Source organism: Anomalospiza imberbis, chromosome 7 (genome assembly GCF_031753505.1).
Source record: "Anomalospiza imberbis isolate Cuckoo-Finch-1a 21T00152 chromosome 7, ASM3175350v1, whole genome shotgun sequence".
Classification (NCBI taxonomy): Eukaryota; Metazoa; Chordata; class Aves; order Passeriformes; family Viduidae; genus Anomalospiza; species Anomalospiza imberbis.
Window position 1 is genome coordinate 21,844,236 of NC_089687.1, and position 26,576 is coordinate 21,870,811.

At 40.3% G+C, this 26,576-nt stretch overlaps 1 long non-coding RNA gene across 1 annotated transcript; it reads right to left on the reverse strand.

Moving 5' to 3' along the window:
- Nucleotides 1–3,387: 3,387 nt before the first annotated feature.
- Nucleotides 3,388–15,565, reverse strand: LOC137477184 (uncharacterized). The gene is made up of 4 exons (XR_011000864.1): nt 15,479–15,565; nt 8,792–8,991; nt 5,712–5,823; nt 3,388–3,496 (listed from the first exon to the last, which is right to left on the reverse strand). It is a non-coding gene; the product is annotated as an uncharacterized lncRNA (long non-coding RNA).
- Between the last annotated feature and the right edge of the window lie 11,011 nt (nt 15,566–26,576).

A 26,576-nucleotide genomic window follows, 5' to 3' on the forward strand; every position in this document is an offset into this window, starting at 1 on the left:
GACTACTTAGTGCGGAGTGGCACAGGAAAACAGGATCTTGCCAGGACAAATTCCTTTAGCTAGCCCAGGCCCACTCAATGCTATAGGTACTATTGTCATCTCAGTTATAAGAATTGTGGGCGCTTGGGGATCGCTAGAAGAAAAGCAGAATTACGCCTTTTCTGCGTTCCCCCAGCAGTTGTGGCACACGAAGGCGGCTTTAGGAGATCGGGAGCGGGGCACAGGAGGCAAGGGCCGGCGGGCTCGCACCGGGCGCGCTGCCGTGTGAAGGGCAGCCCGGCCGGGACGGCGCCCGGACAGGATCGCGCCCCGCCGGGATCGCGCCCGGACAGGATCGCGCCCCTCCGGGACCGCGCCCCGCCGGGATCGCGCCCCGCCGGGATCGCGCCCGGACAGGATCGCGCCCGGACAGGATCGCGCCCGGACAGGATCGCGCCCCGCCGGGATCGCGCCCCGCCGGGATCGCGCCCCGCCGGGACCGCGCCCGGACAGGATCGCGCCCCGCCGGGACCGCGCCCGGACAGGATCGCGCCCCGCCGGGACCGCGCCCGGACAGGATCGCGCCCCGCCGGGATCGCGCCCGGACAGGATCGCGCCCCGCCGGGATCGCGCCCGCCCTTCGCGCGTTCGCCGACAGGGGGCGCCCGCGCACCGCGGAAGGCCCGGCGCTGAGGGGCCGCGGGGCTGAGGGGCCGCCGGGCCGGGCCGGGCCGGGCCGGGGTCCGCCCGCTCCCGCTGCAGCCGCGGCCGGGCCGGCGGTGACGGGCCGGCGGTGCTGAACAGCTGCAGGTGGCGGCGCCGCGTTCTGTTTACATCGGGCGGAAGAGAGCGCGATGCCGAATCGCCGAGTGTTGGCTTTTTCCGTGAAAAGGGCGAGAGCGGCCGCCCGGGCGGAGGGCTGGGATGCGGCGCGCACCCAAACTTTGGGAAAATAAAGCATTCGGGATACAGACCGAGGCGGAGCAGCGGCCGGCGGTCCCCGTTGGGTTTGCATCACCCAAGGAGCCCTTGCGCTCTGCGGCGCCTTAGAGCGGGCAGCAGCCGGAGCAGCCCGGCTCGAGCAAGCAATGGCGAAGAACAGCGCCTGCAAATACAGAACTACACATTGACGGACGGGTTTTAAAACATACGCAGAGTTTGAATTCTGTCGCTTCCCCTCACCCCCCTTTTTTTTTTCTAAATTTAATTATTCCGGAGACAACTGTCCGGGAAACTCACGGCATTTTCCAACTGGTGTAGAGCTCTATAGCCTGTGACAATGCACAGTGGTTGATGAGTTAGTTCTGGAGGCTTCTGAATTTTAATGATGTTGGAGATGATATTGTGTGTCCTTCAGCTTGTTAGAGTGACACTAGCACTCCATAAATCATAATACCTGTGTATTGTAAAATCAATACAAAAGTGCTATCTCAGCGCTAAACCTTAATAAGTTTTTCAGTGCTCTCACAGCCTAAACTTTGCTGTAATGCCATTGGACCTGCGGGTTGGGATCAGAGCATGCTTAATTTGTTTTGTAATAGAGACTTTTCTTTAATGAAGGACCGATTAGTAAAGCTTTGGTTGCCACTCCAGTGATCAGTTGGCAGAACAACCTCTGCAATTAAACTCATGTATCTCTGTCCTGAAGCAAAAAAGCAGGCTTAAACAGTCAATAAATGTTAATCCAGTCAGAATCTGTCTGTGCCTTTGAAGGCTGCCCATGAGGGGTTTTTCAAATCACATTTTTTTTATCATTTTAAATATGGAGGTCCCTATAGAGCTGCTAGGTAGCGTACAAGGCCTCCCACTGCTCTGTAATAAGATCTGGCATACTAAAGCTTTCTGTACAGATCTGTCATCGTTAGGTTTGTTTGTCCCTCCCCATTCCAGCATAACTATCTGTATAGTTACTGGTTATGAAAAAATAATTTTGCCTTTCTCACACGTGAGAGTAAAAAGGCTGCTTCAAAAATCTTTATATATAAAACATGTCAGTGGATGCATATGAATTTTATAATTTACAAATATTTCCCTCAAACTTTATTCCATTATTATATTTTTTGTGGAATGATACCCAGGGGAGGAAGTTTACATCTATGCATAAACTGCAAAGCATACATGGCAAGTATGGAACTGCCAAACTGTCCTTGAAACAAGCACAAAGAGAAGTTGAACCTTATTTAGATTGCTGTTGCTCTCTAGGTTATGCTTCTCATGAAATACTGCCAGATACTCATCTAACTGCTTTCCAGTCTTTTCTGTTTGCTTTCTTTTTCCTATGAACAGGGTAACAAGAGCAAGCTGATAACTGAAACAGTGGGAGTTAGCAGAAAGTTGTCAGATAGAGTTGGAGAGGGCAACTCTTCTGGAGTAAAAGAAAGAAGAAATTCCCAGTCTTTCTGTTTGGGGAAACAATCATTGCTATGAATTTCATTTTCTTCCATTTCCCAGCCTATTTTTCTATCTACTCCTTTAGCTGCATGCATGATGCACCTAGAACATTAACATACATGGGAAAGTGTGTTAAATAGCCTAATCAAAATTGGCATCTCCTTTATGTTGTTTTGTAGAATTTAGCTTTTGTTCTTCATTGTGAGACTGAGAGCTTCACACAAAAAGATGAAGAGATTTGAATGAATCATTGGATTGGAAAGAAGAATTTCCTGCTGGAGAGAGAGGGGGGAAAGAAGGGTATCAGTCTCTTCTTACAAAGGACCAAATTCATCACTAGCACAACATTCTGATTTCCTTGGAAGTCACTGTTCCTGCCAGCATGACCTGGGAGAGTTTGGAGAACACAGAAGGAAAACTTGTGATGGCCCTCTAGACAATGCAATCATGCAGGGTTTCAGCAAAGGCAGTAAGTGCCAATACTGTGATGAGATGTTCACTGCTCTTTCCTGTTGGCTGCCACAATGGTACAAACCACCAAGCTGGCTTTAGTTTAAGGAAGGAAGCCAAGGAAATAATAGCTAAGTGTAGTACTGTAGGCATTATTATTAACTACAGTCATATTACTTACAAATATACACATATAACCTCCATATAATTATTTTTTAATGATTTTTAAAATTTAGACTTTTAATAACATCATTATGGATTTTTTAAAATACAAAAATATACATTTGAAAAACTACCACTCATCCTTCCTTTTTTTTTCAACCCCTGCCATGGTACAAGCCCAGTCACAGGGAGTGACAGAAGTCATAATGTAACCACCCAGTATATATGAGGTTGGTCAGGTTTAGCCTGAGGTACACATTTTTTACTAACATTTGTTGTATTTCCCTTTTCATTATACCTGATTCCATCTTAAGTTTTGATCGTTTAATTCAGACTAGTTATGGTACAGGTGCTTGCCCTGACTTACCTCTTACACCACCTCTGCTTTCAGCCTCAACTCTGATTTCTGTATATATTTCTTTCAGCAACTGGAATTAAGCAGGATCTAGCCAGAGTTTTGTCTTCCTTCACCCTCCTGTGTTCTCAGCCGTCACTGGCAGCACCCCTTGGATTCCTGTTCAGTTGGGTTGTGTGCAATGTTGCAGAAATCTTAAAGCAGATTCTTTTAGAAATACAGAAATCACAACTGCCAGGAAAAAGGAGACAGACAGTGCCTTTCAGAAAAAAAAACAGTACAAGCAGAGGGATTCCAAATAGGCAAAGGATATCTTTAAATATTGGGAATTGCTTATTCAGCACATGAAGCTGTAGAGGCCATACAGTCCTAGGCAATGACAGCACAATAGCATGGATATCGATGGCCTGAAAGTCCTACTGATCTACAAAAGAATATGTTATTATGTTCCTCTACTATAATACATTAATTTTTGCATGTAAAAATCTTTTTTTTCCTAGTGAGATATGTTAAATAAAGTTCTTACATGTTTTTGACTGCATTTAGCTCATCATGTAGTTTAGTCAGCACATCCCCAATTTTAAGAAAGCAGGACTTAAGCCAGACGGCTGTTGAGTACTCCCAGAAGGGAATCAAAGGAAGCAAACACCTCTTAAGCAAAACTGTACGTGAGATATTTACTATCACAGAAGACCTACTAGAGGATGAAGAAATGCAGCACTTAAAGAGAGAGGATGCTCACAATGTCTAATAAGGCAAGGAAAAGTAAGCATGAGGATGGACAGAGATTGGCTGTGGCCTTGGGGTTGGCCCATGGCTGTGTATAAAATCCCTCTAGGTGCTCTCCAATATGTCTGCTCACCTATCCCTACAGTCCATTTAAGTATTAACTAATCTTGCAAGAGAACAAAGCTCAGATGAACAGAACTGATGTTGATTTCTTAGCTTGGGTCAGTGAAACTGGCTTCTGACAACATGGTCACAAAGCTGACTGAGTAAGATCAGTGGAAAGCAGCAGATTTAGGGAGCCATGCATACCCTCTTCATTCAAGAAATTCAGTTTATTTGGTATTATTGCTTACTCGGCCAGCATGTTCTGGAGAGCTAGGGGTGTTTGTGTGCAAGTGAGTTTCCTATATATGCTGGAACTGGGGTGGGGAGTTGAAGTGGGACACTAAACACTAGGTTTTGTTTACTTTCCCCTGGGTACTAGTGCTTGCTGAAGGAAATCTCCATGGTCGCAGCCTGATCATGATCAGAAAATTTAAACCAGTCCACAAGGTGACAATTGGTGCCTGGAAAGGCACATACCTATCTCCTACATCTGCTTCATGTGCTTTTCCACTTCCACACTCTTGGGTTGCCCACAAGTGTAGGTCAGGTCAGAGTCACAACAGCTGTTCTGAGTGGGTGCCACCTCAGCAGCTGAAAGGAGCAAAGGAGTAAAGCAGAAATTTGGAGCAATTCTCCTGTGAGCTTCAGTGATCTGGGCAGCTTCTCTAATTCTGAGACAACTCAAAGACTCTCCCAGAAATTTAGGAGTCTCTGTCTGTTATTTCAGTGGACTCCCAGGGTCAGCTGCGAGTGGCTGCAGGAGGTGAAACTTTAAGCAGACTACAGCCTTATAAAATTTCAGCAGACACATACTTGAAAGCCTAATGATCAGTTTAGGTTGGCTTAATTGGGTTTATGTGTTTAAGGATATCCTGGCAGCTACTCTGGGAGAAAATTAAAGCTGGAACCAAATTTTGTTGACCTAATGGAGATCCTGAGCCTACTTCTGCACTAGAGGCAGCTCTTCGTTGGACTCTCTATAGTTGGGGAGATGGGCTGAGCCCAAATATTTCACTGTTCATCAGCCATAAACTCTGTTTTGGGGGAGTGACAAAGCTCTGTGCTTGGGAACCTGGAGAGTTGGCTCAGCGCTGCTTACTCACTCACTTTCTCTCCCTTTCAAGTCTCATCCACCCATTGCAAAAATGAGTCCATGATGAATAGACTTTTGAATTGGCTTATAATTGGTTATTCTACTCTATAATATTAATTTTCATCTTCAACTGTTCATTGATCGAGGAATACTGGATGTGGATTGTTAGTTTTCCTCGTGACACTTATATTGAAGAATGATTTGGAGAGCATGTTACTGCATATTGATGACATTCTCCATCTCTTATCTCCCTTTAGAGTCTTTCTCTTTGCTTCTTTGGAAGAAGCAAATTTAGCTTCCAAGGCTTGCATATTTTTACCTATTTTTATTTAACAATTAATTATTATTAACTTTTTAAAATACTGAAGAAAAATAACAAAACATCCAACTGTATTAAAAGTAAGAAGCTCCCCTGAAAAAAGAATTAGTCGGCTTTGCTCCTCTTACCAGTCTTTCTGATTTGCTTTCAAATGCTTCCACTTCTCTGTCCATGCTGTAGTGTTTCCAGGTGCATATTAGTGACATGACTTCTTGGGCATTCTTATAGACCACAGAGAAGCTGGAACAGAAACATTTACAGCCAAGATTATTTATGCTGGTCAGCTCACTGCAAAATGTGTGAATATAACGAGTTATGTGAACACTTATGAACTAATAAGGCACTGAGATCATCCATAATATGGAAATTCAACAGACAGCAGTTTGCCTCCCACAGCTGGAAGAGATGACTCAGTTTGATCTCTGGGAAAGGCTGGCATTGTCACTGCTACATGCAAAGTGGAGAAGGGCATTGATGGCTGCTCCACATGAGTATTTAGCAGCCTGGACAGTCCTGCAACTCGGGGAACACAGATCCTCATTTTGGCACAGCTGTTCCAAGGACATCAGGGACTATGTGCCCTCATGTGAGCTGCTTTTGTGCGGAATTTTTCTGTCAAAGCTACTTGGTGGCTTTCATGCAGTCAATCCCACCCTGTGAAATAAGTTCATCATGCAGGTGTAATAACCTGTTTTCAAACTTCCCTTGATGGTTTAATTTCAAACAAAAAAGCATCACAAATCTTTAGTCTTTGAACCTCAAACTTCCATACTCTTAACAACTTGCTGCAAGAGCCTGCCAAATAATGTAGCTTTTTTTATTTAAAAATCTGTTTATTTTATCATTGTCTTCCAAGAAGTGGCAAAATTAATTTTAATTAAGATTTGTATTTAGGAAACAATCAACAAACCACACACATAACCACATGCACAGCATGATTTGCTGCTGGGGTGAACCACAGTATGCCAAGCTTCAGCCTGAAGCTAATTTTTTACAGCCAAGTTATAAAGCTCTGAAAAGGGGGTTTTATTGTGGAAATGCTGGCAGAACCATAGTGGTGCTACTGGCTGCCTCTCTAATTAGTTTAAAGAATGGAAAGTTGTATTTTGCAATATGTGGTAAACCTTCTTTTCCTGATGTTGCTAGTTTATGCTGAAACTACAGGATTAATTTGATGTTATTACAAGATTGAGAAGATGAGTTTTTTGCTGTCATGAGAGGTACTTTCAGGCAGCAAACTGAATTTGTATTTTCAATTACATAAATATTAAGCGGTGCAATTTTGATTTGGTTTTGGTGACAGTAGCAGATCCCTGCTGTGTTCACTCTACTTTGAAGAAGATGTGGAGTCCACATGGTGTTTCTTGCATGTTTTCCAGGGACTACTTTTAAATTCCTTCAATAAAAGTTACTTTATTCCTGTTTAAGTGTTTTGTGGTAATGTTTACAGAAAAACATCCTGCCAGCAGACTAAAGTAAATAAAAGACGGGACACCAGTAACATAAAACACATCATTTTGCTACTGTTCTCCCACCACCTGCACTCCATCTTTGCCAGAGCTCCCCATTTATAGTTATGCCTACCTGCTCTGGCTTCCAGTGGTTTCAACTTTTTCAGAGTACATGGAAGGTGGCAGAAGCCATTTATCCTGCCACTTTCATTGTCTACTGCAGGGTTGCTGTAGTATCACTGGAGTCAAGCAACTTCTGTAGTTCACCATCTCTTCAGCAATAAGCAGTTATTTTTTAACTAAGACTCTGTGGTTGTGCATCCTATTGCAGTGCTTACCAGCTCCTGCTAACAAGTCCACATCTTGTACTCCAGCTACCCATGACCAGTAAAACTGGAGCATTCCTTCTTCCACAGGTAGGGCAAATGTAAGGGAAATGAATAGCTGCAATTACAAGATTACAGAGTCTCATGACATATCAAGCACATCTTAAAAACACACATAATTACACAAAAATGAGTCAACCCACTGATTTAAATGAGACAACTACGTGATTAAGTGCTGTTCTATACTTTCATTTTCCTAATTTATTTGCTTGGGATTTTTTTTCTCCTAATACAGTACCCACGGTGTCTGAAAAATGCTACTCACAGTTGCTATATAATTGCTGTTTCTGCTATTGTTAATGTGCTGGGGCTGGGCACAGACCTATGCATCCAGGGAGGGCTGTAGTGAGGGTCTAAAAACTCATGTATATTTGTTTAAAAAATACTGCTATTCCTTCAAAGGCCTACAAATCCTCATTAGTTATTATACTGTCAGGAAAAAGTGTTATATTTACACTTGAAAACAAGCCATCGCAATCCCTCTCTCCTTTTTGGATAAAAATGTGGCTTCCTAACAAGATCTCCTGTTGTAGTTAACATTATGCCATTTGGCACTACAAGGATTAATTGAGAGACAATAGGAAATTAATCTATTCTCTTTCTTCCAGTCCCTGCTTTCTACTCCCATCCGTTTGGAAGGAGTGCCTATGTCTGGTACTTGACAGTATCTGCAAAGGCTTTGACACTGAATTTAGTATGTCTGCTGAGATTACACTAAAGGGAGCAGTGGATTATTTTCTAAGTGCTAATCCTTAAAGCAGAAATTTGTGCTTGTTCAGCAAAGCACGGTCTCCATTTCCTTTCTTCTTTGTATTTTATTTGCTGCCACCTAGGTGGGAGGCAGCCTCTCAGGAGCGACCCACTGGGCTGGTGCATCACGATTTGACTCAACCAGATCTGACCCAAGAAGCAGTGCTCAGAATTAGATCACATTCTCTGTATGCATTAACATCTGCAACCTACAGTAGCTCTGCTAGTCTGCTGAGCAACCAGACTGGCTCTGATTGAAATTACCATTTTGATGCTCTGACCTTCAAATCTCTTAATAAAGCAGAAAACGACTTGTCCGCTTGTCCTTCTGGCTCTGGAGAGGCAGAGTGGCACCAGCTGAGTGAGCCAATACAAGATTTAACTTAATGCATGTTCCCAAATACAGCACCAAGGCAAGAAGGGAAAAAACAATTGAAGAGGCTGATCCTCGTTTACAGCAGGGGCTGCTCCCACTGTCACACACAGAAGGTCGACAGAGGTCCTGCCAGTGCTTTGCTAAATGGGCAGTAACAAACACCTCCTGCTTCAGCTCCTGGGTACAGTTTAAAACCCACCACCAATCCCACACTGCAACATTCACTCCAGATACTTTGTACTTACATAACCACATGCAGATGTCTGGCCACTCTGGAGCTATGAGCTTCTCTTCACAGCGCAGAGGAGAAAGACTCAAATGGGGAGTTTCTTCTAAGGTAGTGATTGTAGCAAAGGGGAATAACTTCTGTGCTAATCTGAAGGTCACATAAAAGGTACAAAGAATCAGTGATACCCACTTCTAGGGCAGTTGTACCCCACGGAGCCTGGACAAAAAGACAACCTCATCTCTGAAAAATAAATTTTTCATTTAAGTGCTGTGTCACCATTTGATGTTAAGAAGTAGGTAAAAGCTAGTAGTCTGGTATAAGCAAGAGAGGATCCAGTGAAATAAACTGGATTATTTTATATCTGTTTGCATTGATTGCATTTCCAGAATAAATACAGGAAAATACCAAGACAACAGCTCTCAAGGACTGATGATTGCAAGATTCTTTTTCAGCCAAGAGATAGAAAAATAATTATGTTGTACTCTATGCAAAAATCACTGAAACAAGCTACACCCATTTCCTTGCCAGACGTGCTTACAAAAATAAATAACCTTTCTGCATGAAACTACTCATCCTGAAATTCAAAGAAAAAATAATAAAACAATTTGCCAAGGTCTGTTCTAAAAAAAACAAATTAAAAAAAAAATCAAACAAAAAAATTGGAGAAATAGTAAAAGCAAATTGAGAAGACTGGTAAAAAAATGAAGATTAAATGCATAGATATGCAAGAAAAGATTTTATGTTGCAGTATCCATGAAGCTGATAACTGGATCTCATTTATTAAACATTGTCATTATTATAACTAAATATATTGATGTTTTTCATGAGAATCTACAAGTATTTTTATTGCTTTGTAAAATACTATTGAATTTTACTTTATAAATCTAATCTGTGTATAGATTTTAAGGATGTTCACTTACACATACTTACAAGCATGCATAATTAATTTTGAAATGTACCTTTTTGGGGGTTTTTTTAATAAAATCCAAATCTCATGCATTGAAACTGACCTAGCTTTTTAATATAAAAATCTGTAAATTGCAAATGAGTGTATCTAAATAACATTAGTCTGGAAATTTTGTAAGAATAGACCTCAGCCTTGGGGAAATATGGTATATGCACCTTTTTAATGCTAATTACTGTCTCAGATCAAAATGGTAGGAATTATAATTAGTATTTTTACTATAGTCTATTGTCAAAGTGGATGGAATGGGTGATTAAGTAAGCACTGAAAAACTGCCTGAAACCTGTACCTGTGTTCCAAAGAGTTGGATTAGCTGTTAAGAGAGGACCTGGTTTGGTTTGATTAATTTCAAGAAAGGTTCAGGTTGTGTAACGGACCGCAGATGAACCCATGATGAAGGCCTGGCAGGTGCACATTCAGGCTTCAGTGTTTGAAGAAATGTTCCACACCACCACTTCCCTGGGAAAGCAGGAACTTCCCTATGGAAGACAAATGACCAGAGAACATGAAGTGCCTCTAAGGGGTGGAGCATTTTGTTTCCTCCAGATGCAAAGAGCGTTACAGGTACAGATCCTGAAGGTGACATCCAGCTGGGATTTGCAATAGGTTCAGTCACACTACATTGACAACAGCCTCAGGGAAAGGGCTTTGTGCCAGCAGAGCAGAAGGGACAACAGAAAGGAAACATCCGATTCCTACACGTCTTATATCCATTACTCCTCCTGTTGCCTATAAGTACCACGAGCAGGAAAGCCAGCAGAGCTGTAAGGGCAGCCTGGGCATCTCCCCCACCCTCTTTGCAGCATCCCAGCCGAGGGGCTCTGCATTCCCTGGTTCTCCTGCAGTGGAGCAGTGCAGCCTTTCTGAGCTTCCTGCTGCTGGGGCCAAAACTGCATCACAGCTGGGCTGTGAGGACCTCACCTTCCCCTCGTGGGTGGGAAACTGAAACAGAGGGGAAAACTGTGTGTGTAGATGAGACAGCAGTTTTCCTTCAGAAATGTACCTGGGCGACTCTGCAGGCCAGCATGGCTCCAGCTCCAGCCATCAGCAGCTTGTGGCTCCCAGGCACCAAACCAGCAGTGTGCTGAGGCCAGCACAGAAATAAGCTGGTTTTTAAAATGCTCTGATGCTTTGTTCCTGGAGTCACAGAGGTTTATTTCGCTTCCACTGGTACCAGTCATTCACAGCAAGAGTCTTTTGTGGATCCTAAATTAGAAAACAGGGTTGTTATATGCTTTTTTTTTTTCCCCTCCAGAAAAAAAAAAAAAAAATTATATACCTGAGACTTCTCTCCGGAAGGGAGTGCACCATAAGAATTGATGTGTGTATTAGAACTCTAAAAGCACTGTACTGGTACTTACAGCCTGAATCTCTCAGTTTACCCTTCCCCTATCAATTATCCCTCTGGAAAATAATTGCCAAGTGGATCCAGAACATGCCATTCTAATCCAATAGGCTTTTACCTCCATTTTATATTCTTACTCCACAAGCACAAACCACAATTTTAGGGAAGCAGGTTTATATGTAATAGATATGGAGTGCTACTCAAAGCTGCCTCTACTGAGCAATATGATAACCTAGTTCCTTGTTAATCAACAGGCAAAGAACAACAGGCAAAATATGCTTCAACAGGCAGAAAATTCATTACCCAAAATTAATTACTCAAAAATGAGTAGGAAGAAGAAAATACTTAGTAATATGGTTTCCTTCTGTTCCTTTTGAAAAATTTTAATGACATGTTCCAAATGTCTAAAACATTTATGAAAAACATGTGAAGCTAAAATCTGTATCCTTTTCTTTTAGGGCTCTTTAACAGACTTCAGAGAAGTCCCAGAGATGTTAGCCAACCCATTAAGGGTAATGAATCTTGGCATGAAAGAACAGCACAGCAGCAGCTACACATGAAGCAGCCTATACCATAAATTATCTCAAATACAAACCAAATTCTCCTTGTTTATCATGTATATAAAACACCAGCATTCAAGATTCCCTCCAGAAGTGCTGGACTGTATGTAATATTACTCATAGCATAAGGTCTAGTTCTGTCATTGTAATTGTTTCTTTCCTCAGATGATAAACTACAGACATGCGGCAATAGGAAGGCTATCCAGAGAAAAAAAATATCAACAGGTTTAACAAAAAGTCTGGGGCAACTGTGTGAAGAGGTGAATAAAGGTCACTGTAGATGTCTTTGAAGAATTTAATTAAGTCACCATCACTGACAAAAGTTCTTTGCTGGTGCAGCACAGTGCAGCCCTGTGGACCTCAGTACTGAAAATGGGTTGATTAGGAGTAACTCAAGATCAGAATGTCACAGAGAATGTGCAAAACCCACCATTCTGCATGGAAATACATATATATCACAAGAAATGCCCCTTAGTGCCAATATTTACCTACCTCTGCTACCTCTGAGAAGGAATCCCCACTTGTGTGTCTGGGACATTGCTAAATCGATGAAAATAGCCCATTTTAGCAGAGCCCTACCTGCTGCAGCTATGCAGACATCATCCCACCAAAGGTCTAAGGGATGATGAAAATCTCCAGGAACCACAATACAAGTCTGGAAGTCATAAAGTAATAGAAGCAGAGAGGTTGCTGAACAAGGAGCTCTTGCCTTGGGTCCCACAGGCACATATTCTTAGGCAGGCAGGCAATGCTGACATGATGCTCTGCCAGAAGTTAAGCTGTGGTTTGTAAATGTATTTATTTAGAAATACAGTGGAAACCTCATCCTGTGCATGTTGCATTTGCACATCAAATAATGTTGGTTTGTATTTCTGCAGTCCGGGTTTCCCTGCCTTTTTTTAACAGTATAACTGGCAAACTGTAGGTGAGGTGATTTCCCCAAAATAGCTGAGGTACAAGGTAATGCAGGTGCAATCAAAATTGGATGCTCTACCCAGAGAATGAGGCAAAACCAATGTTGTTTGAGAAGTGTATGACCCTGTAATTATAACATTTCCTGTGCTGGGGTTATCAGAGTTTTACACTTAGGATGCACATTACACTTTCACTGACTGGAAGGTCAGCCAGAGACTCTGGATGTGAAACTGAACACAAAGGTAGATGGGCCTTCTGGAAGTCATTTCTACAGCACAAGGAAAATGGAAGCATTTCTCTATCAGATCGTTTGAGAGAGAATTCTGTAATTAATTGAAAGTCCTTGGAGGTTTGCAATGTCGGAAACAATTCCCAGAGAGGGAGGTATCAGTACATAGAGACAAAAAAGCTGCTGACAGGTATGGGCTGTATATCAAAGATTTCTGCAACATTTATCTGGCATTAGTACAATATAGTGTGGGAATTTGTGGGTTTCCTACAAACAAATATAGTATACACTTATTGTGTATATTTATTCGTACAGAATATCCATCTCCTCGCATCTATCACCTGTTTACACACACACATAAATGACATCCTGTTATAACTTAATTACAGTCAAATTTGAGCATCTGCAACATCCATTTTTGTGATTATATATTTCTTGAAAAGAGTTATTTTGTATAATTATTGCCACCTCTTAAAAATTCTCTCACAAAACAACAATGTATGAAGCAGATGCAGAACATAAAAAAATTTAAGTATTTCCACAATACTCATGCTACTTGGGAATTTGTTCTCTCTTGTAGCCGAAAGATTCTATTAGAATTTGTGTATAAGCCATGTTAGTTTTCTGTGGCAGATTTTGTACATAACAGCAAGTTTCTTTTTAGTTCAGGGCAAAGAGTCATCTTTGGAGCAGTTGCCCCAGCAGGAGGATAAAAGATGATGGTTGGTAATTACATCAGGTTTGCACTGTTGAGCAGATGTTCTTGCAGATAGATTTTGGCTGGCATTTATAGAACATCACTAGTGAATCTCATGGTAGCATTGGAGGAAAGCTGCCACAAGTAGATGGAGCTTCCTGCTTCTGATAAAAAGATTTTGAACAGAAGAAATAAATTAAAATAAGAAAGAAGTGAAAAGTGTACGAGATAACCTACCTCACAAACTGGTTTTTGGGTTTTTTTAAAGAGTTAGACTTAACACCAAGTTACCTGAGTGTGGCCCAGTCAGTCAAACCTTGTCTTAATAAGCTATATGTGGTACCAGTTCTCAATATCCAGAGGGGTCACAATACACTGCAACGTCCAACAATAGAGAAATGGAGGCAGATTCAGGGGGACATGGGAGCAGCAAAGAAATAGAAAACTAAGAATACCCCTTACCTGCCTGACAGCAGTTTGAAGAAAACTGGACAGCAACCAAAAAGTCAACACAAAAGTTGTTAGAAAAAGAACTCAGCTCAACTTCCATGTCTGAGTTTGTAGTGATAGAAGCAATATTGTGGGAAAAATGATTCTGCTTACATCTTTGTAGGCCATTCCAAAAGCTTAAAAATATTAACTAGTTATAAACTGGGATGGAGAAACATTATTTCCTTCACTGTATCTTTGGAAAATGATCTGCTTAAGCTCGCACAGCAACTTGGCTGCAAAAATAAAATTGTAGCTCAAAATATACTACTCTCAAGCCTGTGCTCAGTCTGTAGATAGGTTTCTGAACAGGTCCTTTTTTAGGTGTTAAGTGCAATGTGAAAGTCAGAATGGTGAACACATTTTTAAATTCAATGTAATTTTCTACATTTTTTTATGCACTGAATAATGGAAATATAACATCATAACTGGAGCTGGGCTCCTGATTTGACTGTGCTGTGGGCTGCCAGAATGTCTGTTAATGGAAAGATTTATTGACAAGAAGTGTTTTAAAAACAGGGAATTTACAATTAGATTAGAACCATTCCCCTTCATTCTACCTATCCTCAGGAATGCTGACTTTCAAAATCTCCTCTTTATTGTGTTGGGTGAACAATGCTAAAATAAGCTGCAAACCTGTCCTTACTGGCAGATGCCAGCTTGCAGAATCAGATATGTGAGCTCCACTCACTGTATCCCAAACAGGGCATCAGACACTGCAAGAAGTGTCAGATGGAGTTTCCTGTGCATCACCAAGGGTATTGGGAGTAATAAAAGAGACTGCATGGTTGCCATATGATTTGCTTTTGTCTCTAAGTTCCAAGGGGGAAAATTTAATCCAACAGTCAAATTACAATAAATTCAGGAGATTTCTTAAGGCGTTTAGGGCTAATACACGCCTCAACTGCAGCTAAAGTCATTGTTTATTATACTCCCTCCAGGACTGGATTTTTCTGCAGTTCTTCAAGGTGAAGAACTGTGTTACTGCCATGAGAAAGATCTGAATAAAAAGATGCCTAGAGTAAGGTTGCTAGAAGACAAAGTATCCAGAATGGGGAGGAACAAGCCAGCAAGTGCTTACATATTGAAAACTTGAATTTTAAAAAGTAAATTAAAAATAACAACAAAATATTTCTCTCAAATAATCCTCTTTTATTCCTTTCTCCCAGTTTTGAATTGAACTAGACAACAGAATTGCAGTGAGGAGGTTATGGCCTCAGGGTCCACGGTGGGATGATGCTGATGAAGGGGGCTCTGGTTAGTATAGATTTCTAGAAGAAGAAAGCAAGCAGTCCCAGATCTGTAGTGTCACTGCTCACAATGTGTATTTGCCCAACCAGTCAGAAGACAAGAGAAAGCCTTTTCTCTCAAGTTCATACTTAGGTAATTAGCATATTTTTTTTCAAATGTGTTTGACTCCTTCACCTAAGGAATAATTTGGTATTCTCAACAGTATGGTTTGCCTTTGCAGATGCAAAACACAAAAAGGAATGCAGCAACTCACGTGGCTAATACCTAATTCCACTGTGGTTTTTTCATGGTCTCTCCTGTCTGCTGGCAAGGTGAGCTCATTCTGCCTTGCTTCCTTGCAACCCTCTTCAAGTGCACCAAAGTGCAACTGGTTTAGTTTTCCTGGGAATCTACAGTCTGAAAAAAAGGAAGAGCAATTCAAGGAAACACTCCAGGTATCATACAGAAAAGCGCACCAAGGAAAGTGAGAGGATAAAGAATCAAAAAGTGGAGGATAAAGTAAAGGTTGAAAATGCCTTGCTTCAAAATGATAAAATGAGATTGCCTTGGCTACTATGTGACACACATGGTGTGTTCTTGACCTATTTTGAAGAAATGGTACTTGATTCACCATACCATCACCTATATCTGTAATACATCAAATGAAAAATGTCATGTATTAGAACATTGAGGCTTACTGTTCAAGTGATTAACTGAGAATCATTTGTATGATTAAATGCTGGAAAATAATTTGATTTCACATGAACCTATAGCATAGTTCTCATTACACAGAAGTGCTGCATATTAGTTGAAGCAAATTAACATTCAAAGAGTTTCTGGAGTGGCTCCTAATCACAGACTGTTAATTACTATCATTACATTTGACTGCTAAAGAGACTAACCAAGGAATCAGTCTCATGATCTTGGTATTTGAAAGTGATCTTCTCCAATAAAAGTATGCCAGACATACAGAAATTGCAAATTGCTGAATTTGCTGACGCAGTGGAAAATTCCGCTGACTATAACTACCCATCTGGTGATAGATGCATTCTTGACACAGTTTCAGTGTTTGGACTTAGGAAATAATGAGTATCAATGTCCTAGCTAGGGAATATGCAAAGATGAAGGAGCCCTTTGTATCATTAATTAAGGAAAGTAGTAGCAGAGCTCATTCACAGATAAGTGACTGTACATAATAATCATGTATTTATGTGAGGAACTGTTATGCTATATTACTATAGTAGCAATTAGGTTTTCACAAAGTAGTTTTATTAAAAGGCATACTTATGTAATAAATAAACCAATAATTTCTATGGCAGATTAATTACACACAGCTTAAAATGGTCACCACGCTAAGTGAAACCTACAGAGGAAGATTCTTACAAAGGCAAATGTACACCTACATGCTTACAAGTGAATTTATTTTTCTCTTGTAAATCAAAAGCTTACATGCATGAATTTCAGGATGGATGCCTCTGTAAAAAGCAGACCCATACATGATTTTTGCATGAACTAAAAACTCCAGCTGTACTCAAGGGTTGTGGAAGGCCAGCCTATAAACCCAAACAAAGAGAGGAATCCCTTGAAAATGTCAGACACCCCACTTAGAATCTGTAACCTGACGATGTGAGAGATCTTTTCTGTGGGGTCTTCTAACATATTTTCTTAGCTTGGTCTTTAATTTACTATAAAAAAAGAACAGGGAGGGGATAGCTCTATTCTCATCCATATGGCAGGGAACCATTAACTTGCTTTCTCTGATACAGAATAGGCCTATAGAATTTGGAATTAATATATTGTTTCCATTATTTCTCACATAACTCTAAATTATATTCAAAACAGTGCAATAACATAGCAAAGTCAGATGCTGTAGTACATTAATATTTCATAAAAATATGGTTTAACACTTTTCCAGTTCATGAAGTATCTGTAAACAGACAACTGCCTTCTTGAATAAATTCATTATTGGAAGTTATTGTACTATAACACGAGGAAATAATTCCTGATTAGTTGCTTGTTTACAAAATAATTTGTTGGAGATACTCTATATTCCTGTTGATGGCATCCAGCAAAAGCCAACAAGATTTTCTTTTTCAAGCTTTTCTGAACAGAAAAAGGGTTACTGCACTTCTGAGATGATGGTCACCTACAGACAACATATTGAGAGTTTTGCATGCTATAAATGTCTAGTAACTCAAAAAAACTCAATTACATTTCAAAGGAATGCAATCTCTTTTTGGGTGTTATCAATAATCTTCATGGGAGGGGGTACACTGAGAATACCAGCTCAGAAAAGTGCATGCCAAAGTAGCATATAGATTTAGTAAGTTCTCCTTCAAAGTAAATTAATGCTCTGAATTGTCCAGGCCATACTGATAGACAAATACAGATTAGGATACAAATCCTGCCTTTGAAGCTCCTGCTGTGTTCCAGTTTAATGAACACCATTTATTTTCTATAACTGATTTGAAATTTCTTCAAAGAAATTCTTTGAAGTTATTCTTACTTTCCTGGCTACAAGGGAAACCCTCTTCTTCATCCACAAATGGTGCTCCAGGAGTTAAGGGGAGCTAAGTTTAAAAGTTGAGATAACTAGGTATTTTGAGGTGGTGTTGGTGTTTTGGGTTTTGCTTTTGTTTGCATCCCTGCCATCCCACAGATTTGGAGTAATACAGAAGCAGAAACTTTCAAATTATCTCAGTGGGGATGGATCAAGTGATATCGGCATGATTTGACAATGCATCTGAAAAGCCTTAGAATCTTGAAATCTAATGAATTTTGGGCATCTGCATCTTTTTTCACAGTTGTAACTTCCTCTGGAACACAGAGAACTAGAACTCGGGCTGGTACAAGCAAGTACAACCTAAGTAAAGCCCAGGTAACATGAGTCATGTGTCTAGTTTAACTTGCAGGAATTACTCTGTATCATCAAAATAAACTTGAGGTACAGAACAAAATACAGACTTTAAGAAATGTTTTATACACTGAGGATTATCTGTGACTACTTAGGTCCTCCTAAGGAAGACTGAATTAATGTACTTGGCAGGCATGATAATGGGTGACAATGTCAGTAAATCCAAACAAAAGTTCTGAATTGCCAAATCCCTTGTGCTTACGCCACAGCCACAGCAGTACTTTGAATAAATAATCAGAGAAAATGCTTTGCAAAGTAATGTAGGCTCATTGGAGTAGTGCTTTTGAGATCTACTACGTCATTATTAGAGATATTAAAAAAATATTGATTGCAGCATTGGACAAAAAAAGGATGTTTTTTAAGCACCATTTTTTTCAGTTCTTGGCAGCTCTACCTGCCAAGGTTATGAATTTGCCTTTGTACACCACCATTGTGTTTCAAAGTGGAATGCAAAGATGTAGGTAAGTGTCTGAGTCATTTAGTCATTACATAGCAAACCCTGCGCCCTTAGCATTTCACGGGAAAATAAAAGCAGCTTAATCAGCCTCTGTCATCTTTTTCCTATTGAAGAACTCCCACAAAGCCTCATCCTGAAAGGTACTGGAAAGAGAGAACTTTCCATCTGCCAAGTCTCCTCCCAGATTACAACAGAAGTGGCTGTGAGAAGTCTCCAAATCCAGTGTGGAATTTACTCTAGTGGAGTATCCTTACCCTTTCCTGCAGGATTTTCTGCAGCCACAAGGATTTGGACCACATGAATTTGGTAGGATTTTGTTGCTGCTGTCGCCGCCAATATTTTGTGGTACTAAGAAGATACAACAAAGCTCAGTTATAAAATCACATACATGAGAGAGGCGCAAAGCATTCTCAGAATCCCGCTCCCCTGCACTGAGGCCACACTGCATTTAGCTACAACAGTGGCTAAACAGCTTCTGGTAACCATTGAGAATCCAGAGACTATGTAAAGACCTGCAAGAGGCAGCAAAGACAAGCAAGCTCTTTTATCAGCAAGCTATATTCCCATCATGTGTGGCCACAATTCTATCAGGTGATAAACACTTTTAAAAATTGCAAAATATTGGAAGCGACTGCTCTTGATCATTCCCAAGAGATGATTCTTTCTCTTTTAAAGGAATATTCTCCTGAGAAAAACTTCTACATGGCCAATTCTACTATTTTTCTGTGCCTCTTTTCCTGTAAATTTCCCCCACCAATATTTAAATTTTGTCTGTACAAGTGAAATACAAAATATTTTTCTATTAATCTAAGAAGACATTGTATATTCTGTACTTTATAATTCTTCATCATTGAGAGTAACTAATATTGTTTTAAGAGATAGGTACTCAAAAAATCAAATTAATTTTTCCATTTTCTTAGTGTTTCCTTTATTTTGTTATGTTGCCACTACTGGCAGAAATAAAATCAAGCTGCATTATTTAATATTTCCTGCGGGCTTTTGGTGAGTAATCTAAAATATTTACTAAGATTTTCTGGTGTCACAGATGATGATGTTCCAGACCCCAAAGCTGTCCCAGCTCTGTTTCTCAGGAGGAGGTGCCTGTGGCAGTCACAATCCCTCTTGAGATGCGGGTTACCCTTGCTCCCACTTGCTGATGTAATGGCTCCCTCTCTTGAACCTCTGCCTCAGATTAAAACCCAGCTCTCCACATGGAGACACAAACCAGCCCATCCCTACCCAGCTGCCCCAAGCAGGGAATTGTCTGTCACCACAGGGGTGGCACTGTAGGTGATCAAAATGAGGAGGTCACATCAAAATTCCCAGTAGCACCTCAGCTTACTCAAACTGAATCCCAATCATTTCACTCAACTAAACTACCCATCTTCTTGTCTGCTTTGGATCTTTGCTGCAGGCTGCCTGTGTTGTGCAAGGCACAACATCCTTACTAAAGATGTAGCAGGGACAATGACACTTCCTTCCAGGTGGTAGAGGTACGATCAATGAGCCCAATATGTGCCTGCTCACCATGACATGTGACATTTAGAAGAAACTACCCTTTCTGTCCTTTTGACCCATCCTTTCTTTCCATGGAAATTTTGTCCAGTTAGCTTACCTCATTTATTAAATCAGCAAAGTACCAAACAAATCATGTTTAAAACACAGCAAATTTATTACTATAAAACAGACTCTGTATTATTAGAATGCCCAGAAGATTAACTGTAAATTAAAATGTAAAATGTAAATTAAAACTGAAAATTAAATTGAAATTATGTCTTTCAAGGTGAAAGATACCTGCGTGTGTTAAATGGTTTCTTGATCACATTAGAGTCTCCACTGGAGTAGTCACTTCACAGAGTTCAAGTAATTAAACACTATTTCTTTCATTGCAACCATGTCCTTTTGGTTAAATGTGATTTTTGTGGGTTGTGGTTATCCAGATTGTTCTCACTGATAAATTTTTCCTGCATAATTGATTAAATATCTGTTTGCCAGTTTATCTTGTTAAAATATGTTTGTTCATTGTTTCAAGCGTGGAAGACTGCGAGGAATGGAAGCCAGGAAGAGGTTAAGAATGTGACAATTAAACCTGTGCAGAAGGCACTTGCCTCAGGTAACCCTTACGTTGCAAGCAAGACCCTGACTGGGAAACACAGAGGTGTTGCCCAGAAAAAGGTTTCATCAGGGACCCCAAGGAGAGCAGTTCGAGGACTGCAACACAGGCAGTCAGCCACAAACACAGACAAAGTGCTTCAGTTAGCTCAGGGCACATCCTGAACGCACAAATCAATGACAATTAAAGCAGATTATGAAAAAGCAATAGTAGATGGTTGGGTCTTTGTGTGATTAAAGGGAGCTGAAAGTGCATGGCCAGATTCTTCCCATATGCAGATGGGTTAGAGATTACTGTAGCTCTGAGGAGGCAAAGTCTCTCATCTCCTGGGGTCCTTTGAATTGGTTCCTGATGGGAGATCACATAATGACTGGGAGCCAGTTCTATTATTGAGACTCTGCTGTTGCTGCAAGTGCACTAACTCAACTGCCCATGCTCACACAGGACATATTACTGTAGCAACTCTTGTAATTTTTTTTAGGATACTTCAGGTCAGTTTTAATGTATCTTTGATTAGCCCATTTTTAAATATGATCTTACAAGAATCCACAAAGGCCACAAGCATTGCCTGATAGTATAAACTGGGTTAGGACAGATCTCCTCCTGCATCTGTACTTCCTCTCTGACAGCTCTGGTTCTTTGGGAAGAAAGTAAAAAATCTAAGATGTGTGCAGAGTAATTTCTCCTCAGCTATATTAACTTAATTTCCAGTAACCAGATGTTAATGGACTGGCTGTAGTGAATGTTTTCTCAGGATCACTTCATTTCATTTTTACCAAATAGCTCAAATATCTATGAATTTATCTAATCACTTTAAAAACTCATTAATAATTTTGGTATTCAGGATATTCTGTGGCAAGGAGTTCCTCAGGGCCATTGCTATTTGTACTTGACAGGGCTCTGCCAATCCAAAGAGTCTGACCCATTGACTTGAAGCAATTTTTCTTCAAAGCTAACCACAAGAATAAAGAGCAGTAACAGCGCTAGAGAATCTATCATATCAGAGCAGTGTGTTTAAGAGAGGTAGTTTCCTTAAAGAGGTAAAAATACCCAGGCAGTTTGCACAGTTTCCAGTGGAAGAATTATATGTACACTTTAGGAAGCAAGAGAAGTGAGTTTCCACATTTATGAATGAACACAACTGTGCAAAGCCAGGTATAAAAGCAAATAAACTTAAAAGTTCCCTGCTGTAACACAGCAAAATTAGTGAAGAGTTTTCAGCACAGAAATAATGAACATGCTCCAGGCTTTTGGTTACAGGGAGAATTCTGGTTCTGGAGATCTGCACAAACTACAAAAGCTTGAAGACTATTACACAGGAAAATGAATTGCAATTAACTAGAGATTATTTTAAAGCAAAATAAGGTCTGAATAGTTCCATAAAGATACTGAAAGAAAGCTTGAGGATGACAGGGTAGATGACCTGAAGAGATTGCTACCATAAGTTTCTAAAAATTATTTCACAATAAATCATATCTTCTGCTGGATATATGAAGTCAACAGCATCTTTCTACACATAAACTTGGGAAACTGAAATAGCAGAAATAACCTACAAATTAAATAGATACAGCGAGGACAGCATTATTGCTTCTATTCCAATCAATAACTACTCTCTCTTATTAATGATCAAATTATTTAGCAATGAAAATGGGGACATTAAAGGGCCAACACAACTGGAGGGATGTTGCAATCCCTACCAACTGCATTATTTTACTCTGGTGCTCAGACTTGAATAACCACTGAGGCAAAAACTCACGTATAGCCAATATCATATCAAAACAGCATGGGCAATGCATTACAGATTAGGACCTGGAGTTGTGGAGAGTGTAGGTCAGTACAGAACCACCAGCAGTTGGTGTCAGAACTCAAAAATCAAGAAGGAATACCTGAGCTCAAGTACACTTTTATTGAAGTGTACCTGATTGCCCTGAGCCGGTGTCCTCTGTCAGCAAGGACTGGTAGGAACTGGCAATCTACCACAGTTCTATCACAACAGAAAAATATGCCTGTGTATGGAAATGAGAGGAAGACCTTTGTTGGTATAACAGCACCCATGTTCCTAAATTACCCAAACTTCAGAGCTAAGCGACAATGACACTGAACTGCAGTGGTAGCTGGGAATGGTGGCAGAGGAAAAGGCCAAAGCAGGGAACAAAGACAAATGTGAGTTCAGAGGATGCAGCAACAGTTTTTCAACACCTCTGTCAACTCTTCAAGATGCAATTCTTCATCTTCATAATCAGAAGCAACATCAATGCATTGCATTTTCTCTGTGGTGGGCCCACTCTTTCTCCCCAAATACTTCAGTGCCCCTCATTCTGTCACTGGAAAGCTACCAATCTGTCAATCACAGCCCCTGATGTCTCCCCAGTAATCCTTCCTCTTGCTTTCCAAAAGCAATTGCTGCATTCACAGCACTCACAACAAATCAATCTCTGTATCCTTCTTGAACACCAACTGCTTGCAGCACCTCCCAGCCCAGCTCCATCCATGCTGCCCTTCCACTCACCAGCAACAGATTTCACAAGCTTTTTCGGCTGCTTTGCTCTTAGACACAGGCTCTTGGGTGGAGTTGAACAAAGCTCTTCAGTGCTACCCTGAAATCTTAATAACACTCTTTCCCATCAGTGCCATATAAAGATAACAAGGGAAAATTACAACCAATTTCAACTCCAGTGTGAAGTGTGACTTTCAAAGAAGTCTATGGCAGATATTTGTATGACAGATATGTTACAGTCGTTCAGAAATCTCCTTTACTCTCTGGTGTAATTATAGGATTTTAATAAAATTTTTAGGAGCAATTCCATATAGTTTTTCTGCCTGCAGAGTGCAGCAAAATCCACACTGTCTGAATGCAAGTTGTGCTACTCCTTGCTCACCTCCATAGTCTGTGGTCACCTTAACAGGAAAGGGAAACTGGCTCACCTCATCCTGCCAGTTGTTTTCATCCTTGAGAACCAGGGCTAGGACAGAGCAGCCATCCCCACACACCTGCAGAGCACTGAGAATAACTTAATCCAAAGGAGGGGTGTCGGTGGGCTTTGCAAAGATGGGCTTGGCAATTAGAGGGAGAATCCACATCACAGAGACTGGAGAATACTTGCCCACAGCCATGCACGTGACTGTGGCACAGCAAAGTCCAAACCTCACAGCTCCAGACTTTGCCTATGACTTACCCAGGACATCAAAGCATTGCCTTTGTTTCCTTTCAGCTCTCCAACACAAGTATGTGACTAAGGTTACAGCAACAGGAAACTACCAGAGAGTTTTCCAGCTCCTTGTTAATCTTGATGCACATTTAGAGTAACAGTTCCACCACAGGTATGAAAAGTCTAGAAAATGTACAACTAGCCATTTCAGGCCAATATAAATAGTACAAATACCCTTATTTGCAAGAGGGCATGTTGCATTTATCAGGATTACTTCAGCCTTTGAGTTTTTTATATGACTTTTCCCCTTGTTTTCTTTTTGCCTCAGTAATTCTAATAAATGTGTGTGTGCATGTGCAGGGGATGCCACTTCAGTCATACTATAGTAGGCAATGTTAAAAATGTGTGCCCCTTCAAAATCCCAGAGATGTGTGGGGTACCTCTTCTGCTCTGAGAGACAGGCCTGCAGCACTGAGCAGCTAAATGCTTTCTGGTGGCAGCAGTATTTTTCCATGGCTGCGTGCTGCTGAAGTGTTTATCTTTGCTCGAGTTGCCTGGATATTGCAAAGCTACTTGAAATGATTCATGGGTCTGACAGATGTCTGGTACAGCTGGATGTGTCCTTGATTATCCCAAAAGTCTGGACAATGCTGTCATTCACCATTGCCCAAATTATCTCTGTATTGACTGCAGAAGCCTCTGTGACAGTATTGTAATGGCTAATTACCCAGGATACCTTTGATACTTACTTTATAGTGCTTTAGAAGAGTTTAAAAAAATAAGTAAGACAGAGGAAGAGAAAAGGAAAGAATTATACCAGTGAAAAGGAAATATACCAGTGAAAGTAATATTCTTATACATTCTAAAACAGTATATGCTTTACTCTGCATGAGACGATACTGCATGGGCCATTTATATTCAGCCTGTCCTTTGAAAATGGTCAGATTTCCAGCAAAATAAATAAGGATGAAATGCATAGAATCCTGACAATGATAAGTCATGGACAATAGAAGGAGCTATTAGCCAGGAGAGAATTGTATGTAAAACATTCCTGAAAAGAAGATGATGAGCAGCCATTTGCCTGCTTTATATGTTGCTGGAAAAATAACATTCTGCTTAGTAGATAACAAAGACTGTCATAGGCAGCAATGCTAAACATGTATATTTTTATCTTGTAAAGCTGCCGATAAGGAGGTATGAAAGTAAAGATCTCCTTTTCCCATGCTATCATTAGTGTGATTTGAAAAAAGCAGTTTCTGCAACATTAAAGTATATTTAAGAAAAGAGTTGAAAGAAGATAGAGTACAAAAATCTCATTTTAGTGAAGATGAGGTCTTAATGACCACTCATGTAAAACATAATAGCAAATCTCTGCTTTTTAGGGCTGTCTCTCTCCTCATGGTTCAGCACAGGTCCTGACTGGAAAAGCACATGTAAACCTTTTCCCCCCGAGTTTCAAACAATCCAGAAATTGCCCAAGATTCACCATGGTGAGATTGTTCCCACAAAGTCAGTGATGAAATTCCCATTGGCTTTGGTGAGGGAAGAATTTACTTACCAGAACCAAACCTTCCAGATCAGACTTGTGTGCCATCTATACTGAACTGGAAGATGCCACCCCAGTGGCTTCTGTGGTGATGGACCCATGATTCTGTCCAGAAACCCAATTGGATTTAAGTGACCCAATGGCATCTGCCTAATACTGCCTTAGTGACATCAATATAGAAATATAGAGAATATAAAAAGAAAGATCACACTGCTTATCACATGTTCGTTCATCTTGCTCGCTACTTATCTTTGTTACCTCAGAGTAAATAATATGTTTGTTAGAAGGTGATGGATTATAGACAAAAATATTTGGATATTCCTTCTGATAAAAATAATAACTTTCTTTATAACTCAGAAATCAACAGTACAGTTAAATATTTTGAGAAAGGCACCATTTCCCTGTTTTTCAGGCTCTTCAAAGAGTTTAAGTTTTTTGCAGGTCTATATATTAGACTAAGTCATTCACATAAATATAATTGTTAAATAAAAAACAACAAATAGAATGTCTGCTATTTAAAATGCAAGGGTTATTAATTCATTTTATTTGGGTAGAAGATAATATGCTTTTATTTATATTTCTTACTATGACTGCATTATTTTTACAATTAGGGTTCTGTGACTGTTATTTAAATTTCAATATTTTTTCTTTTTATGGCTGAAAATTTCCTTACCTTTCATTAACAGCAGAAGTGCCTATTTGTCAATCTGTTACAATATCTGTAAAAATTAAGAAATGAGATTTTAATATTTGTAGCAGAGGAACTAACCACAGACAATCACAGGAAAATATTGTCTACCTCTTTGCATGTTTATGGCACTGCAAAAGGAAAGACTACACATTAAATATTGAGCAGAACAGAAACATTTTCTGAAGTCACATCGCTCAAGTTTCTGGAGGCTGAGACTCAAGTGCATGCAGAAAAATTAGATTTCTACTTCTTGCAGTGTGAGCAAAATCCTGACTGCTACAAAATCTTGCAAAACTTTGTTACGAGGCAGGACAAATTCATGGTAGCACCGGCTCACTGAGAACATGCAGCAAGGTGTCAGCTAGGGACCTGCCCTGACAACATATATTTGAATCTGCTAATAAGTATTAGAAAAGTTTGGCTAGAATAAAGCAATCTAATCTAAATAATAATTTGTGCTGATTTCAGTTTTAATTTTGCAGCATTTCAATACATAGAAGAT